Source organism: Mobula birostris, chromosome 32 (genome assembly GCF_030028105.1).
Source record: "Mobula birostris isolate sMobBir1 chromosome 32, sMobBir1.hap1, whole genome shotgun sequence".
NCBI lineage: Eukaryota > Metazoa > Chordata > Chondrichthyes > Myliobatiformes > Myliobatidae > Mobula > Mobula birostris.
In genome coordinates, this window is record NC_092401.1 from 9,044,762 (window position 1) to 9,064,463 (window position 19,702).

Here is a 19,702-nt window from a genome sequence, read left to right on the forward strand (position 1 = left end):
GGTGCCAGTTGTGAAGCTGGCTTAGTTCAATTGCCTGCTGTCATTTTCCTGCCTGGAATTATAGGTGGTCTGAGGTACTGGGAACTCTGATCACCTTCGGACAGAAAAGCCACATCTGCAGGCTGCCAACATTACAAGGTTAATTTTTTTTAAATTTCAAAATATACTTTATCCAAAAATAAAATTATGTACAGTAAACCATTCAATGACTCTCAATCCTTTACAGATGTTTCCATTATGGGCTTTACATTTCCACACTTTTAGCCACCCACGTGGCAATCCGTTGTTTCACCTTTCCAAACCATTGTTGAGGGGTATACTCCCCGCCACCCCGACCCCACCCACTCCCGCGGGAGAAGAACCCTAAACAGCGGTCCTTCCCCACCGGGCCCTTGCGGTGGCTGCACCGAGTTTCAGCGCATCCCTCAGCACGTACTCCTGCAGCCGAGAATGTGCCAGTCGGCAGCGTTCTGCCACGGACACCTCCACGTGCTGGTAGACCATCAAGTTTCGGGCCGACCAAAGAGCGTCTTTCCATTACAAGGGCTAATGTGTCAGAGTGTCTGAGCTTTCTCTCTCTCTCAGCGAGAGACATACTCCTTGGATTCGTCTTCACGTTCGTGACATCACTCTTAATCTACGGGAATAATTGCTTTGATTTGCCTTGATGCTGCAATTAGTCAAAAAATGTTTCACAAAGCCACGGAATGCCTGAAACTAATCCTTGAATGAAAAGGCATATTTCACCATGCCCAGTTACATTCACTCTTAAATCATGCAAATAATTTTCCATAGCAGCTGACAATGACCAGTGGTGTGCCGCAAGGACCAGTCTGGGAGCTCGGTGGTTTGTGGTACATACCAATGATTTGGATGTAAATGTAAAGGGGTGGAATAGCAAGGTGCAGACAACACCAGGATTGGTGGATTTGTGGACAGTGTAAAGAACTATCAAAGAATGCAGCAGAAAAATAAGGAAGCTATAAAAAACTGTAGTTTAGGCCATTTTTGTAATGTGTACGGTTCTGGTTGCCACATTACTTAACAGATATGGGATATAGATTAATCTCCAATAGGCACAGGTGGAGTTTAATCTAGGCAAATGTGAGGTGTTGCACCTCGAGGACAGTCAAATGATAGGAGGAAATATACAGTTAATGGTAGGCTCCTTAATAGCACTGAAGTACAGAGGCTTCTTGGGGGTGAGGAGGGGTCTGTTGATAGTTCACTCAAAGTGGCTATGTAGGTGAATAAGCTGGTAAAGAATGTGCTGCTCTTCTTTGGGTAGGGCTGCTGAGGATGCTGCAGCTATGAGTAACGTTAGTCAGACCACGCTTGGAGTATGGTGTGCACTTCTGGCTGTCCAACAATAGTGAGGGTGTGGAGATGGTGGAAAGGGTGACGAAGCAGTTTGCCAGGACGCTGCCTGGATTAGAGGATATGAGTTACAATGAAAGCTTGGACAGACTTGGGTTGTTCTTGGAAGCTGAAGGAGACCTAATAAGGTTTCTTAAAATTGAGAGGCATAGATAAGATAGATAGTTGGCATCTTTTCCCCAGGTTAGAAGTATCAGACACCATGCTGTTAAGGTTAGAGGGTGGAAGATACAAGGCTACATGAGGGCGAGTATTTTTTTAGAGAGTGGTAGGGACCTGGAATGGATTACAAGGGGTAGTAGTGGAAGCAGTTTAAAAGGCTTTTAGTAGACACGTGAATATGAAGGGAATGGAGAGAGATGGATGACACACAGGAGAAGGATATTTAATATAAATTGGCATCAAAATCAGCACAATACGATGGACTGAATAGCCTGCATGCTATAATACGGTTTTACGTTCCCTGTAATGATTGAATATTGAGCAATTCTGCACAGGAACAGGCCTTCAGTCCAGAATGTCTGCACCAAGCACGATACCAGTTTAAATTAATCCCCTTTGCCTGCACATGGTGTGTATCTCTCCATTCCCTGACTGTCTAATTGCCTCTGAAAAGCCACTCTTCTGTGTGTTTCCACCAGCTCCTTTGTCAGTATGTTTCAACTACCTACAATACTAAGCATAAAAAAAGCTTGCTTATCCCATTTAAGCTTTCCCCTCTCACTTTAAAGTTATTTAACATTTCCTCCCTGGGAAAAAAGACCGGGACTACTATGCTATCTATGTCTCTCAGAATTTTATATACTTCTACTGGATTTCCAACACTCCAGAGGAACTGATCCAAATTTGTCCAACCCCACCTTTCAGCTAATGCCCTCTATCCAAGCAACATCCTGATTAATCCCCTCTGCATCCTCTCTAAAGTGTCCACATCTATTCTGTGTTGTGGCAACCAGAACTGCACACATTACTCCAAATATGGCCTAACTAAAGTTAGATACAGCAACAACATGACTTCCTTATTTTTATATCTATCTCCCCAACCAACAAAGACAAGTATGTCAAATGCATTCTTTACCACACCTATTTGTGTGGCCACTGTTGTTGTGTAAATGGAATCGCCGGAGAAAATTACTGGTAGATACAAAGCAACTTCCTTATTCGACAAAACAAGGTGCAGCACGCATCATATGGAGACATTTTTGGTCGAGAGGTCTGCTGGCCCAACATGGGGCTCAATATTTTATGTGCCAAACATGAAAGGACAACTCCACATTTACAATGTATGGACAATGTTTTCTTTGAAACTACATACAACTTTCACATCTCCTGATTCGTATCCATACCACAGTCATCCAAATGAATTTTAATTGGCATTGTGTGGTCTGGAATTCCCTGCCTTTAGGAACCCATTGTTCAGAGCTGCACTCCAAATTAAATCTACAATACATATTCAGATGTGAAGACTGGTAGCCAAAGTCAATTGCTAAATGTGTATGTCCTGAACCCAAAAATCACTCTAACAGCCCCTACCAGGGAGCTATGAAATTGCACCCAAAATCTCTCTGTAATTCAATGATCCTGAGAGTTGTACCATTCACTGTAAGTTCAAAATTCCAACCAAAAAAAAAATCCATTTCCAAGATCTGTGACCCATGAATGTTTGTTATTCCAGTAGAGACGTAACAAGGACAGAGTACAGAGTGATCCCAGCTCTATGTGTGTGTGTGTGTGTGTGTGTGTGTGAAAGAGAGAGGGGAAGAGGAGTAGGGGAAAGAAAATAGAGAGAGTGAGACAAAAATAGAGAGAGAGAGTAAGTAAGGAGAGAAAACAATCACAAGAAAAAAAGAGTAACAGGCAGCAAGAGAGAAAGGGACAGACAGAGTGAAACAGAGAGAAGGGAGAGAGAGAAAAAAGTGACAGAAGAAGAATAATAAAGATAACGAAAGGAAGGCGGGAGAAGGAGAAAGGAATAAGAAATGTGGTAAAAAAAAGATTAACAAAGACAGAGAATGCTTTCTTGTCTCAGTAGAATGCTTATGGTCCACAATTCGGTGATGGCATATGAATAATTCAGGAATAGGAGAATGGGGCAACTACATCAAATGCCTAGACACTGCCTCTCCAACACAGGCGCTCAAAGGAAAGCACTGAAACTGGTTACCAGATACAGGGCTCAGAGGCAGAGGGGGCTGTTAGCCCACTGCATCCAGAAACAGTATCAGTTGATCTTATGTCCAACGCAGACATCCCACTAGTTATTAGTTACACCAGTAGATGCATGTTCAGATTTCTTTGGTACACAAAAGCAGGAACCATTATTGTCTGCGCTGAAATACATAAAGATGCATCAAATTTTTAGGCAACGATCTATCCACACACAGAAGGATTCACTCAGAAAAATGCAAATGCAAGAGCAATTAGTAATTCTGAAAAAAGGAATAGCTATCTTAAAAATATTTATAATACCTTGAGAGGAAATTGATAGCCACAATTGGGAAGGAAGCAGGGAAAAGTCAAACGAAATTTAGCAGACTTGAGAGCAATTGTGTGCTTATATTTTTTTCCAGTCACTGTTAAGGTAGTCCTTGGAAGACTTGCATGGTCCCCGATGGCTTCATTAACTGTGCATACTCCACTCTTCAATTGAAAAATGTGTCCTCTCATACAACAACACAGCCAAGTTTCAAATACTATGAATTAGTATACTGAACTGATAGACTGGTTTATTATTGTCACATCTGAACAAATACAGCAATTTCAATCTGAGCCATTTACTTTTAGGCACTGTCTAGAAGCAGTATTAAAAGAAGCAAGTTATGCCTGTCGTATATCCTGCAGATATTAATGGATCCATTTTCAACTGATCATTTTCAAACTATCTTTCAATGGCCCAATTTAATAACGGAAAATGTATACAGTATACAACCTGACAAGCCTACTCTTGACAAACATCTACTAAACAGAAAAAACCCCTAAGAATGAATGACAGAAAATGTTAGAATCCCAAAGACCCCCCCTCCCATGCACAGGCAGCAGAAAAAGCATCAATCCTCTCCCTTTCCCTCCCCACATTTGCTCCAGTAAAAGCATCAACCCCCCCACCCTCCATGCAAGCAATAGCAAAGCCCCCAGAGACCACGATCTAGACCCCATCCAAAACCACTGTTTATCCCAACACGTTGGCATCTCAGGCAGGCATTCTCTCTCACTTGTGAGGGAGGGAGAGAGATAATCGTTCCTGCAACAGCGAGGGGGGAGGCCAACAGCGCGGTGGGTTTCGATGTTACAACCTGCCACTTCGCCTGTCTGAATTCGGCGACTTGAAGGCCGCCAGACCTTCCCTTCATATTTTTCATTGCTAATTCAGCATCTCCACCTCTTCAGCCACTGCTACGGCACCAGGCATCACAAAATCAACATCAGCCAAAGCCTTGGCCATGTTACTCTGTACAGAGTGACACAAAAATTTAAAAAATGAAGGTGGAGGCTGGTTATTCATCCTTGAATTAAGCAGCACAATAGAAGAAAACTTGCTGAACATAAGAAGACAGCGGCAGCCCTGATGAGGAAGGCTGGGTTTAAGATGGATTCCAAACACTTGAGCAGAAACACTTAGGTTGACACTCCAGGGTTGCATTAAGGTAAAGTTGTTCTGTTGCCAGGGGAATACTGAGGGGAGTAGTCAGGAAGGGGGGCAATGCGCTGTTGAAGGGGCTGAATCTGTCTGATTGTCAACACCGAGGGAAGCCAATGAGGGCACCCTCCTTGGTCTGAAGGTAGTACTGAGGAAGTGCTGCACTCTGAGAGGGGATGTACCAGGGAGGTGCTTCCCCATGAGACAGACAGACTGAGGGTTGTCAAAGAGGGGCTACAGAGTGAGCACCCCATTGTCATAGAGGCAGCACTGAGGAGGTGATGCCCTGGGAGACGGGAAGCCATGAGGCAGTTCAGCACTACTCCAGGATCTGTCTTGAAGAAGCACTGGTGATCGGCTTGCTGAAGTAGAAACTAATATTGAACAGCACGAATATCCAATGGTCCCTCAGCCAAGAACATCAATACTATCTTAACTGCTATTGATCTGAATGTTGTTAGTGTTTTTATTTTCAGTATCACTGTTTTAGATTATGAGAACACTCAGTCCTCGTTTATTGTCATTTAGAAATGAATGCATGCATTAAGAAATGATACAATGTTTCTCCGGAGTGATATCACAGAAAAACACGACAAAACCAAAGACTAACACTGACAGAACCACATAATTATAACATAGAGTTACAGTAGTGCAAAGCAATACCATAATTTGATGAACAGCAGACCATGGGCACGGTAAAAAAAAAAGTCTCAAAGTCCCAATCGACTCCCAAGTCCCCGATAGCAGTCGGCAAAAGGGAGAAACTCCCTGCCTTAAACCTCCAGGCACCGACAACTGCCGATGCCTTGGAAGCACTCGACCACAGCCCACACTGAGTCTGTCCATCCGCAAACTTCAAGCCTCTGACCAGCCCCTCCGATACAGCCTCTCCAAGCACCATCCTCTGCAGAGCGCCTTCGACCTTGCCCTGGCCACCAAAACATGCAAAGCCGAGGATTCCGGGCCTTCTCCGGAGATTCCGGACCATGCAGTAGCAGCGGCAGCGAAGTGGACATTTCAGAAGTTTCTCCAGATGTTCCTCCGTACTCTCACATCTGTCTCCATCAAATCAGAATTGTGCACGATACTCTACTTGACAGATTACAGATATCATTCACCAGAGTGGCTGCGTCGCGCCGCCATCTTCTCCCCCTCCTCCACTATGTTTGCTGCATTCCCTGCAGTTCAAAAGTAACTGTGCAATCACCTGAACCTAAAGAGTGTCTGGTGGAGAAATGATATGAATCAAGACCACATTCTTGTGTTATACAAAGCGTTGGCATGCAGTAAGCAGGCATACTCCCCATTGCGTTTGGAACTGCATTCTCTCAGAGCAGAGACGACGTGTTGCTTGAACGCATGATGCATATCATCAGTGAACCAGTGTTTGCAGGGCCACCTGGAGTGACTGTTGTGATAACACTGAGCGTGAAGTCACTGTGCATTTTCACACTCACAGTAGGAAGTGTGGCAGCGTACCCTGGTAACATCAAACGGAAAATATTCCAACTGCTGTAGCCAAAAGAGTCGCATCAAGTCGACTCCTGTTGACGATGGTCCAACAGTGAGCAATGACACTGGCACCAGGACACCAACAAAATGAAACAGTTCAAGGAAAAGGTATTTAATCAGATAAGGAAGGATTAAAGTTTAGATGACAACTCAGGAGCTTAAGGCAATGAGTAGCTGACCTAAGAGCTGGATTTTTACAGGCTATCAGCATTGGTTACATTGTTAACTACACCAGGTTTGGAAGGGGGTGTGTGTGTGTGTATGTGTGTATGTGTGTGTGTGTGTGTGTGTGTGTGTGTGTGTGTGTGTGTGTGTGTGTGTGTGTGTGTGTGTGTGTATGTGTGTGCAGACATCCCACCCTGCAAAAATTCATTTCAGGGAGATAGCACCATCAATTTGCGGGAGAGTCCCGGGAGAGGTGGGATGTCTGCAATAGAGTAGCTCCTTAGCAGCTGGCCAGCTAGTTTGAATAACGTTAGCTATGCCAATGAACGAATGACACCTGTTAATCTCACCTCAACCTGAGCAAACAGTGCAGCAAGCAACACTGTCACTATTTTGACCCCTATTAGGCAGGGGTACACTTTAGTGTAGTCTGGGGTGACGTACGTTTTATATTTTCTTTGGAACACTCTGCCATGGCACTCTCTCTCTCTCTCGTGGTCGCTCACGCGCTCTCAAGCGCTCTCGCTTGCTTTCTCTCTTGCTCGCTCGCTCTCAAAAAAATTGACTTCCGTGATATTGTATATAATTTGCGGGCATCAGGGAGCCACTATTAATGTGTGGGAGACTCCCGGAACTTCCGGGAGAGGTGGGATGTCTGTGTGTGTGTGTGTGTGTGTGTGTGTGTGTGTGTGTGTGTGTGTGTGTGTTGCCCAGACTGTCACCTGAAGACGAGAGATGAAAAGTGACTAACGGAAATGTAGCGAGGGAAGAGTCAGTATTATTTCAGGAGGGGAGGACACAGACTGGCATTCGAAAAGGTTGTGTAGGCCAGGGACTTGGATCAATTGCCTCAGCAACAATGTTGATTTCAATGTGTCAGTAGGTCTGGTAAAGAGAATTCCTCTGAGGATACCCCCAAAGAATGACCTTGCTCACTGCTGCCCTGCTGCGTAATTGCAAAAAATGGACAGTATTTGATGCCAGGTTGAGTTCAATAGATTTCCAGTCAGACAGATCTTACTCATGGCTCTTTATTCTAATCAATATTGCAACCTGGATTCCTGTGACAATTTCTCTGAGCTGTCAGTCTGCAAAAGCCTATGGTTTTTCTTCACAGGAGTAACTTTGACCTTCAGAGTCGGTGAGAACTCGCAATTTGATGCTGGCTGGCAAGACTGTAATTGACTGGTGCTAATTTAATCAGGCAATTTACTGATGTTAATCATTCTGTTTGCTCACAAGCATGCATCAAGTTAACAGATCAGTGTTGGGCCTAGCCGCAATACAAACTCAAACCCTGCCCTTAGCAACAGAGATGATTGACAGCCAGCATTCACACCAACAGCAACCTCACAAGGCCAGTTCACACAGATGAGGCGATCAAGACAGTGCATCAGTGTATTTACTTCCTTAGGCATCTGAGAAGACCAGCATATCCATGATGATTCTCCTGAACTTCTCTAGATGTGCTACAGAAAGTATCTTGATGGGTTGCATCTCAGCTCTACTCTTGATGGGACCTGCAGAGAGTGGTGAACATGGCTCAGTGCATCTCAGGGGTGTCACTTCCTTCTATCTTAAGTGTATAAAAACTAGGAGAGTGTGATGCTTCAGGAAGGCTAATAGTTTGATCAAAGATGTCTGCCACCCTGGTCATTCCCTTTTTTCTCTTCTGCCTTCTGGGAAGGTCCTTTAACATCTGCCGGATGATGCTGAGGATGTTCTATGAGTCTGTGGTGGCCAGTGCTGTCATGTTTGCTGTTGTGTGCTGGGGCAGCAGGCTGAGGGTAGCAGACACCAACAGAATCAACAAACTCATTCGTAAGGCCAGTGATGTTGTGAGGATGGAACTGGGCTCTCTGACGGTGGTGTCTGAAAAGAGGATGCTGTCCAAGTTGCATGCCATCTTGGTCAATGTCTCCCATCCACTACATAATGTACTGGGTGGGCACAGCAGTACATTCAGCCAGAGACTCATTCCACCAAGATGCAACACAGAGCGTCATAGGAAGTCATTCCTGCCTGTGGCCATCAAACTTTACAACTCCTCCCTTGGAGGGTCAGACACCCTGGGCCAATAGGCTGGTCCTGGACTTACTTCCTGGCATAATTTACATATTACTATTGAACTATTTATGGTTTTATTACTATTTATTATTTATGGAGCAACTGTAACGAAAACCAATTTCCCCCGGGATCAATAAAGTATGACTATGATTATATAGGAGCTTGAAAGCTCAGACATCTAGACTTAAGGACAGCTTCTCCTCCGTTGCTATCAGACTCCTGAACCAATCACCTCTGACCCACTCCGTTCCAAGTTCACTGCTACCAAGTTCTCATGCCTTTAGCTCTACCTCTCTCAAAATTTTCCATTATTGTCATTTCAGCACTTCCCCTACACTGCTCAAAGCATTCTGTTGTTCTCTGCCCATCACTGTATTTATTGTTATATCTATATTTACTCTATTATTACCACGTATATTGTTTACTCTGCGAACTTCATGTTAACAAGGAATTTTATGGCCACCAGGCATACATGACAATAAAATAATATCATATAATCTATTTATTCAACTGTAAGATCCTCGGCCAGCAGACATTAATTGTCCCTTGCAGGTGCAGCTTTTTGGTAACGAGGTCTCCAGCTCTGGCTCTAATTTTAAGGTACCGCCTTTTTGTTCTGGAACATTTCACATGGGTTTCTTTCTGCTGACTTGCTCAGGCCCCTTAATTGCTTTAATGATATCGCAATTTCACAGTTCAAATCACACTTTAAAGTTGTATGTTGCTTTGGTTCTAATGGACTGGAATTTGAACCTGATTAAACTGCCTCAGACTGATCTACAAACATACTGCCGAACAGCCTTCCTTAAAGGAATCAGCATGTATTCCAGCGTTCTGGACTCATTATATTTGGATTGGTGAGTGGGAAAGAACGTTAAACTTTGCAGGAAGTTTAACTTGATGGCTGTTTGAGGACACCTTTCCAAAAATCTTCTTCTGTGAAAAATCAATTTGGTGGGAAAGGGAAAAAAAAGTGAGAGAAGTGACTTTAATTTCTCCTGTTCAAGGTGATCAGGAGCTGCTGAACAAGAAAGAGGTATTTCTGTGGAACCTTCAAAAGCCTCGGAGGTTTTAAAGAACTTTACAGCCGTTGTAGGCTGACTGTTAGTTAGTAACCTGTGAACGTGGGCACTTCAGGCAGCACGTTTGCAAAGCTATCAAGGGACTGTCACATTTTATTTTAATCAATGCTGCAGTGACCAATAATTCTTCTCCATCCTTCTCCAATTATATGGTTTAGTATCCCAGGAGCATCTAATTCACTGTGAACTAGACAGAGATGCAAGATATAAGATCAATAACTCTATAATGAGAATATATCTGTGCTAAAGGAACTAGTTATCCAATCATGACAAACAAGCTACATGGTTGCTGAAGGACGGAGAGGAATCAGGGAAGATCCACTATTCGCCGATTAAAACTTCGAGGAAGATTGAGAATTCGAGGCAAGTGAGGAAGGCGAGCAAGAGTTCAGCGCCGACTGCCCGCCTTTTGATCGCTGCCGGAGCAGTCAATCACTATGTGGACTTGCTGTGGCAGGCAAGTAGGCCTCTGCCTTGTGTGGTGTCCCTCTCTTTCAAAGAATGTTGGTGATATCATAGGATGGCATCATGGCTCTGCGTTTATGGATTGGACAATTACATTTATGGACTGTGGGCTTTTTCCAGACTTTTGTTTTTGTTTTATTCTGGGTTTTTTTTCACCCATTCCTTTTCCATTTTGTTGTGCGAGGGGAGGGTGTTTGGGGGCTTTAAGATTCAAAAGATTCAAAAAAGATACAAAAAAAAACCTTATTGTCATTCTAACCATACATCAGCTCTGCAGGGCAGAATGAGACAGCATTTCTCAGGGGCAGTGCAATCATAACACAACAAACACAACACTAAATAATAAACATAACAATAATTAGTAAAACACAACAGCCACATGTCAGTTAAGATCAAGTTATAGCGTCCAGTGCAAGTTAGAAGTGTCCAAAGCAGAGTCAGGTAGAGCAGCTATTTAGCAGTCTGACTGCCTGTGGGAGGAAGCTGTTTAGTAACCTTGTGGTTTTAGTTTTGATGCTTCTGTAACGTTTGCCGGATGGCAGAAGAACAAACAGTTCATGGAGAGGGTGTGAGGTGTCTTTAGTGATGTACCGTGTCTTCTGGAGGCATCGACTCTGAAAGAGGTCTTGGACAGAAGGTAGGGAGACCCCAAATACCTTCTCTGCTCCCTTAACCACCCTCTGCAAGGCTTTTTTGTCGACAGCACTGCAGCTGGAGTACCAGCTTGTGATGCTAACGGTCAGCACACTCTCAACCACGCCTCTGTAGAATGTAGTTAAGATGTTAGTGGGGAGTGATGCTTGCTTAAGCTTCCTCAGAAAATGCAATCCCCACTGGGCCCATTTCACAATCCCAGTGGTGTTCCTGGACTAGGTGAGATTGTCCGAGATCTGCACCCCAAGGAACTTGATGTTTTCCACTCTCTCCATTGTGGAGCCGCTGCTGCTGAGGGGTGTGTGCTCAGGCTGAGACCGTCTGAAATTGACGATCATCTCCTTGGTTTTGATGACATAAGCATCAAGTTGTGATCCCTGCACCAGCTCTCTAGGTGTTTGCCTCCTCCCTGTATATTGGTTCATCATTTTTTTTTGATGTTCTGTTAGTTTTTTGTGATGGGGAAGGGTTTTTGGGGGTTGATGTTCCTGTTCTGTTTTGTGCAGGGGGAGAGAGATTTAGAGGGATAATGATTGGGATGCCGTCCTTTTCTGTGCGGGGCTGGGGGAGGTTGGTTTGAAGCTTCTCTCTGAAGAACTTTCATGTTGATTCTTTGTTTCGTAGCTATCTGGAGAAGACAATTTTCAGAGTTGAATACGTGCTTTGATAATAAATGAACCTTTGAACTTCCAGATCACCTTTGAGCTAGACCTGAGGTAGTCCCGAATGTAGACCCACATATATGGGTGCAGGCCCAAACTCAACCAATCACATAATCTCCAGATCTAAGTCCTTGTACATAGGTATGGACACAGCCCCAAACCAGAAAGCATTCACATTACAAATCCAATTGTGAAACACCTCGTTGGCTCATTGCTGCCTCCGACTGCCACGAAAATCTGCTTGGTTACCAGACCGAAAGAAAAGAGTGGGAATACAAGAATCTCAAGTTGCAGGCTCCAGTCAAAGGGATAGATTCTCAAGTCCCAACTATTCTATTTTAATTTATTGATTGAGATACCGTGTGGAATAGGCCTGTCTTGTCCTTCAAGCCACGCTGCCCAGCAATCCCCCGGATTTAACCCTAGCCTAATTCACAGGACAATTTACGATGACCAATTAACCTACCAAACAGTATGTCTTTGGACCGTGGGTGGAAACTGGAGTACTCGGGGGAAACCCACGTGGTCATGGGGAGAACATACAAATTCATTATGGACAGGAACAATCGATAGCAGTGATTTGCAAGAGGGGATCACGTGGTTATCGTTCCAAGTAAGCTGTTAATGTGCAAAAATAAGTGGGAGTGTGAGTACAGAGAAAGCTGTAAAGCAGATTCAAGGGATTTGGACAAGCTGGGTGAGTAGGCAAGGACATGGCAGATGGGATACAGCTTGGAAGAAAGTGAAATTGCCAGTTTTGGCGCATAAAACAAGGTATTTTTTAAATACATCTAAGCACATCTTTCCCTCCCCCCTCTCTCTGCATTCCGCAGGGATCGCTCCCTACACAACTCCCTTGTCCATTCGTACCCCCCATCCCTCCCCACTGATCTCCCTCCTGGCACTTATCCGTGTAAGCGGAACAAGTGCTACACATGCCCTTACACTTCCTCCCTTACCACCATTCAGGGCCCCAAACAGTCCTTCCAGGTGAGGCAACACTTCACCTGTGAGTCGACTGGGGTGATATACTGCGTCCGGTGCTCCCGATGTGGCCTTTTATATATTGGCGAGACCCGACGCAGACTGGGAGACCGCTTTGCTGAACATCTACGCTCTGTCCGCCAGAGAAAGCAGGATCTCCCAGTGGCCACACATTTTAATTCCACATCCCATTCCCATTCTGACATGTCTATCCACGGCCTCCTCTACTGTAAAGATGAAGCCACACTCAGGTTGGAGGAACAACACCTTATATTTCGTCTGGGTAGCCTCCAACTTGATGGCATGAACATCAACTTCTCTAACTTCCGCTAAGGCCCCACCTCCCCCTCGTACCCCATCTGTTACTCATTCTTATGCACATATTCTTTTTCTCACTCTCCTTTTTCTCCCTCTGTCCCTCTGAATATACCTCTTGCCCATCCTCTGGGTCCCCCCTGCTCCCCCCGTCTTTCTTTCCGGACCTCTTCCCATGATCCTCCCGTATCCCTTTTGCCTATCACCTGTCCAGCTCTTGGCTCCATCCCTCCCCCTCCTGTCTTCTCCTATCATTTTGGATCTCCCCCTCCCCCTCTAACTTTCAAATCCCTTACTCACTCTTCCTTCAGTTAGTCCTGACGAAGGGTCTCGGCCTGAAACGTCAACTGCACCTCTTCCTAGAGATGCTGCCTGGCCTGCTGCGTTCACCAGCAACTTTGATGTGTGTTGCTTGAATTTCCAGCATCTGCAGAATTCCTGTTGTTTGTATTTTTTAAATGAGAGTTTGGGTAATATTGATGCTCAAAGGGGCCCACAAGTCACTGAAGGCCAACGTGCAGGTTCAGGAAGGTAAATTGTCCATTGACCTCCTTTCAGAGGAACCTGTGGTGTTCCATTGTAGGTTTTCACAAATGAAAATGGTGCAGGTATCGATCGTGTTCACCACTCTTGCAGCTGTGAAGTTACTGAGCGACACCAGCACACAGAAATATTTGGTGGTGTTGGTGGAGATCTCTCACAGCTCCAGTCAGTGGGGTACCAAAGGGAGATGTTCTCGAGCCCCAACCGTTCAATCTTATTTTGATTTACTGAGATCCAGCATGGAATAGGGCCTCAGCATGTACAAACTAAGCAACGGCATTTTGCTCCCAAATTTCCAGAGGTTTCAGAGCGGCTGTGTTAGCTGATATGTTCAATAACTCTGGAATTGCCCGGCAGCATTGGGGTCTCCAATGAAGGTTTTTGCAAATAAAATGGTGGAGGTGTTTTATGTTCGAGAAAAACTGTAGCAACTCACTTATTGTACTCCAAACACTGAAAACAAAGTGCCGTCAAAATACTTTATGTCGTTTCGTCAGACCAGCCTCTTAAAGTGAACCTCAACTCAAAGTCAGTGGTTGTGAATTACGTATGTTTCCAGCAATGACATTACCCTATACAATCAGCTCTGCCTCTCCTACATTGCCGTGCAGCTACGTTGATGTTGCATTCTTCTCTAAACAGATATCCTCTGCCAATGCAGTTCCCTCAGTATTGTCCCTCAGACGTGGGGTTCCCACTGTGCTCTTCCTCTCACAGTGATTTGATCATGCTGTGACAGTAGAAATGTCTAATACCAGGAGGCATGCATTGAAGGTGAGAGGGGTTGGTTTGAAGGGGATGTGAGGGGTAGGTTTTTCACTCAGAGAGTGGTGGATGCCTGGAATGCACTGCCTGGTATGGTGGTAGAGGCAGATACATTAGAGGCTTGTAAGAGACAATTCGATAGGCACATGGGTGTAAGGAAGATGGAGGGATATGGACATTGTGTAGGTAGGAGGGACTAGGTTTTTGTTAATTTACTTTTAGCTTGTTGGATTCAAGATTGCAGGCTGAAGGGACTGTTCCTGTGCTGTACTCTTCTATGTCTGTATCTATCCCTCAGCACAGTCCCTTTGATAGTGTAACTCTTCCCCAGTGCCGTCTCTCTGTCAGTGCATTATTCCCTCAGCACTGCCTCTTTGATGGTCCGGTGCTCGCTCAGCGTGGCCTCTCTGACAGTGGACCATGTAAATTTCGGCCTAGACTTCTTAGTTCATCTCTGGTGAATCTACTGGTGTCTGTCTTTGGGGTAAGAGTGTGGCTCAGTGAGCTACAACTGACAATAATGCTCAGCATGTCCCAAGTTCTAGATCTTGTTGTGCTGCAAGTCACCAGTATCGAAACTTATTGCAATACTTTTGATTTCTCCTCTGTCCACCTCACTTGGAGCCCCTTGGTGTCTGTGAGACCTGTAACCTGTGGTGGTCATTGGGTGGAGGGGGATGAGGGAGATAACAAGGCTGAGAAAAGTTCACAGCTGCCCTGTGATGTTTAAAGACAGCAAAACTCACTGAGGAGTGCAAGATGACACAGAGCAGAACGATATAGTCCAAGATCAATGAACAGCAGAGAAACAGGCAAGTGTGCAATCTACTCCTACACTTTCACCAGGCTTATCCAATCACTGCCACCAACCAGCATGACATCAGCAAATGACTGCAGCATCAGACTATTTTTACCTGACCTTTGTCAGTACCACTCAATCACAATATTTCTATTTTTGGGTCTTCAATTGATGAAAGGGAAGACTTCATTCAGGGAAAACCAGTCAGCTGAACATTTTCAGGTTCGACTCTGGAAACCGAGCACGACACAGACCTTCAGGAATTCATAAGTATCCTAAAATAGATCATATATAATGTTGCTGAATACCTTCACAGGATTGAGGAGTTGTTGTACCAGTTGGCTCACTATGCTCATATTGGCTTTGTGTAAGACTATATTGGGGTTGTACAGTGGTGTAACACTATTAACAGTGCTAGTGACCTGGATTCAATTCCCGCCACTGTCTGTAAGGAATTTGTACAGTGCATTCTCTGCATGACTGCACGGGTTTCCTCCGGATGCTCTGATTTTCTTCCTCATTCCAAAGGCCTACAGGTTAGTAGGTTCATTAGTCACGTGACTACAATTGGGCAGTGAGGGCTTGTTAGGCCAGCAGGGTCTGCTACCGTGTTGTAACTCTAAATAAACTATAAAAAAAAATAAAAATCCAGACAATCTGATAGAGCAGCCTTTCTTCATGGCTCCGATAAATCTGTCCCTTCACCTACACATCCAGCTCATGAGGACACTCAGAACAGAACAGAAGTTGGCTACTTGATACTCCACCGGTCATCAGGCCCCTGCATGCTTCAGCTCTGCTTCTGCCACAAGGCCGACATCCGAGAAATCATTTTGGTAAGCATTGAGCAATCCCTTCGATTGTTCTATTTATCCTTCATTAGACCGAGAGGTCAGACCTGTTTATAATATTCCATATGCATTCTCTCCAGAGCCCTATATAATCCGACCAAGATGTTTCCACTCTTGTACTCCAAACCTCTTGCAATAAATTTCTATTTTCCTTCCTAATATCCTTGCCGTATCCTATGCCCTCTGAACACTAACATCTTTCTCACTCTGACACATTGCTCTTTTACATTTTTCCGCCGGAGTGGATGACCTTAAATCTTTCAACTTTGTATTTCATCCACCACATCTTTGCCATTCATTTGGTCTGTCTATATTGTCCTAAAGCTTCTCTATGACCTTTCCACAGTTCACACAATCATCCAACTTTGTATTATCAACAAACTTAAAGATATTGCCTTTAAATCACTGATATAGACTGTGATCCCTATGTACAATATTACTTTGAATATCATATGTTATAGTTTTATTTACTAATCTAATTTGTTTAGCACCGTACGAAAGGATTTCTGAGAATCCAAATACACCTCATCAACACGTTTTTTTTTGTTATGCCTGTTACACTGCTGGCGCTTAGAGCAGCAATGAAGGTCCTCCATCTCTGTCTGTCCTTGGTCATTCCAAAGTAGAAGATTCTTCATTGCTGTTTCCGTAACAGTTTTGTTTGACCCGTCAAGGCTGTTACTCCTGAGCTGAGCCCCTGAACCTGCAGGACCGGTGGCCCATTCTTAATCTGGCCTCTACCCTTTGACCTGTTTGGCATGGGTGACCCTACCAAGAGCCAACAATAAAGCCCTGACTCCAGCCGACACAGCTCTCTGGGTCATTGAGGCACGCAGACCTCCAAACCGTGACAAGGATGCAGTCCTCTTGGAGGATCAACTCCTTTGCCCTTATCTATTTAACAAGTTGCATCAAAATGGGCTGAATGGCCCACTGTACTGTGATTTAGCCTGAGGAGTGAGAACCCCTAGGCTTGCTTCTATGCACCTGGACTTGAGTCAATCTCTTCATGCAGTGCAAGGCTTCCCACACTCTCCTAGTCTGGGGTACTTTTATTAATGGTTGTTAAATGAGTGACACAAACAGGGTAAAGAACTGAGCAACACACACAAATACACTGGAGGAACTCAGCAGGTCAGGCAGCATCCGTGAAAACGAAGAGTCAACGTTACGGGCCAAGACCCTTCATCAGGACTGAAGAGGGAGGGGCTGGGGGCTCTATAAAGAAGGTGGGGGGAGGGTGGGAAGGAGAAGGCTGGTAGGTGCCAGGTGAAAAACCAGTAAGGGGAAAGATCAAGGGGTGGGGGAGGGGAAAGGCAGGAAAGGTGAAGAAGGAATAGGGGAAAACACAATGGGTAGTAGAAGGAGGTGGAACCATGAGGGAGGTGATAGGCAGCTGGAGGAAGGGGCAGAGTTGGGGGAAGGGAGGGGGAGGGAATTACTGGAAGTTGGAGAATTCTATGTTCATACCAAGGGGCTGGAGACTACCTAGACGGTATATGAGGTGTTGCTCCTCCAACCTGAGTTTAGCCTCATCATGGCAGTAGAGGAGGCCATGTATGGACATATCCGAATGGGAATGTGAAGCAGAATTGAAGTGGGTGGCAACCGGGAGATCCTGTCTGTTGTGGCGGACGGAGTAGAGGTGCTCGAAGAAGCAGTCCCCCAACCTGCGTCGGGTTTCACCGATATAGAGGAGGCCGCACCGGGAGCACCAGATGCAATAGATGACCCCAACAGACTCACAAGTGAAGTGTTGCCTCACCTGGAAGGACTGTTTGGGGCCCTGAATGATGGCAAGAGAGGAGGTGTAGGGACAGGTGTAGCACTTACACTTGCAGGGATAAGTGCCGGGTGGGAGATCTGTGGGGAGGGACGTGTGGACCAGGGAGTCGCAGAGGGAATGATCCCTGCGGAAAACGGAGAGGGGTAGAGAGGGAAAATGTGCTTAGTGGTGGGGTCCTGTTGAAGGTGGCGGAGGTTGCTGAGGATAATGTGCTGGAACCGGAAGCTGGTGGGGTGGTAGGTGAGGACAAGGGAAACTCTGTCCCTGTTGTGGTGACGGGAGGATGGGGTGAGGGCCGAAGTGCGGGAAATGGAGGAGATGTGGGTGATGGCATCATTGTTGAGTTCCTCCAGCGTTTTGTGCGTGTTGCTTTGACCCCAGCATCTGCAGAATATTTTGTGTTTAAGAGAACTGAGCAGGCCAGGGACACACAGTGTGAGGTGAATTAAACTACATTGTTCTCCAGCTCTGGAGTGGAACAGTCATTTTGACCCAATCATTGTCACTTTCATTTCCTTAATATACTTTTATTTCTTGTACCCATGTAATGAGAGAGTGAGCACTGAGGTAATGGATTATTGCCCACTGCAACATGGCATTGAAGCACATCCATCCTGATCTGTTCACCTCATTAGCTTTTATATTGATAGTAACCACTACCTTCCTTGTTCAATAGTCAGATTAATTACAGCATGACATCTGTGCTGTTCCGCCAACAAGTAGCAGATGTAACTAACAGGAATCCACTTATTTCCTTGCTCCGTGAATACAGGTGCTTCTCCATCTTTTCTTCGTCTTCAGCTCCCGTGCCCATTTCTCATTATTTAATTCCATTGGATAGTCTGTTTTTATGTGTCTCAGGAACATTGCTGCAGTTAAGTTACAGTCGTGATTGAACATTTGGCCAGAATAATTATGATGCCTCATTTGCGTTGTGCTTGTCAGGTCTCCAATTGCTTGACACTACGATTGTCGGTGAAGGGCAGTGATCCTTGTGTGGAGCCCGGTGATGTGAATCCCTCTCTGCTGCTCTGTGTAGGCAGGCAGCTCAAATCACCCAGGGGCGGGCAGCACCTCCCAGCATTAGCCCTTCATCACACTGAGAACCGATGCTTCAACAATGCCCAACCATTAAATCTTCATCAGTAATGAGAATTAACCCTTTACCACAATAGAACTCTTCAGCAATACTGAAAATTAGCCCTTTACCAGAAATGAGAATTAATGTTTCATCAACACCAAGTGTAAGTCTTTTGGTAGAGCCAAGCATTAATAATTTATCTGTCCTGAAATTTAACACTTAAGCAGAAATGAGCATTAACCCTTCATCAACAGTGAGAATTCATCTTTTATCAGCACAAAACATTAACTTTTCCCAAGCACAGGGCATTAATCCATCATCTGCACATAGAACACAGAACAGTACAGCACAGGAACTGGCCATTCGGCCTGCATTTGCTAAAAAGCAAATCAAAAACACCCAACACTAATCCCTCCTACCTACAGCATGTCCATACCCCTCCATTTTCCTTACATCCATGTGTCTACCTAAACGTCTCTTACAAGCCCCTAATGTATTTGCCTCTAACACCATATCAGGCAGTACACTCCAGGAATCCACCCCCCTCTAACTTACTCTTTGAACCTACCCCCTCTCACCTCCAACGCATGCCCCCTGGTATTAGGCACCTCAGCCCTGAGAAACAGATACCTCCTGTCTACTCCATCTAGCCCTCTCATAATCTCATAAACAATTTATCAGCGCCTTCTGAAATCTTTTCTAGCTGTAAGCATTAACCCTTCAACAATACTAAATGCTGCCTTTTAGGCAAGAAGGGGTAGTGCTTATGGTGAAAGGTTAATGCTGACAATTTAACCATTACATTATCTCCTCATTGTCACCAAGTATTAATCAGCCCTAAGCGGTAAACCTTCACCAGTACAGTTAATGGGAGGGCAGGCAAGGGCGGGGTGGTGGGGGAGTTGAGTGCACTAACTCTTCAGCAGCATCAGCCATTCAGTTTTCACATGTAGAATT

The 19,702-nt window shown here is 45.0% G+C and overlaps 1 protein-coding gene across 1 annotated transcript in view; it reads right to left on the minus strand.

The window, feature by feature from the left end:
- LOC140191253 (3',5'-cyclic-AMP phosphodiesterase 4B-like) overlaps positions 1-19,702 on the minus strand; it is a 316,368-nt gene that overhangs the window by 186,288 nt on the left and 110,378 nt on the right. The window lies entirely within an intron of this gene.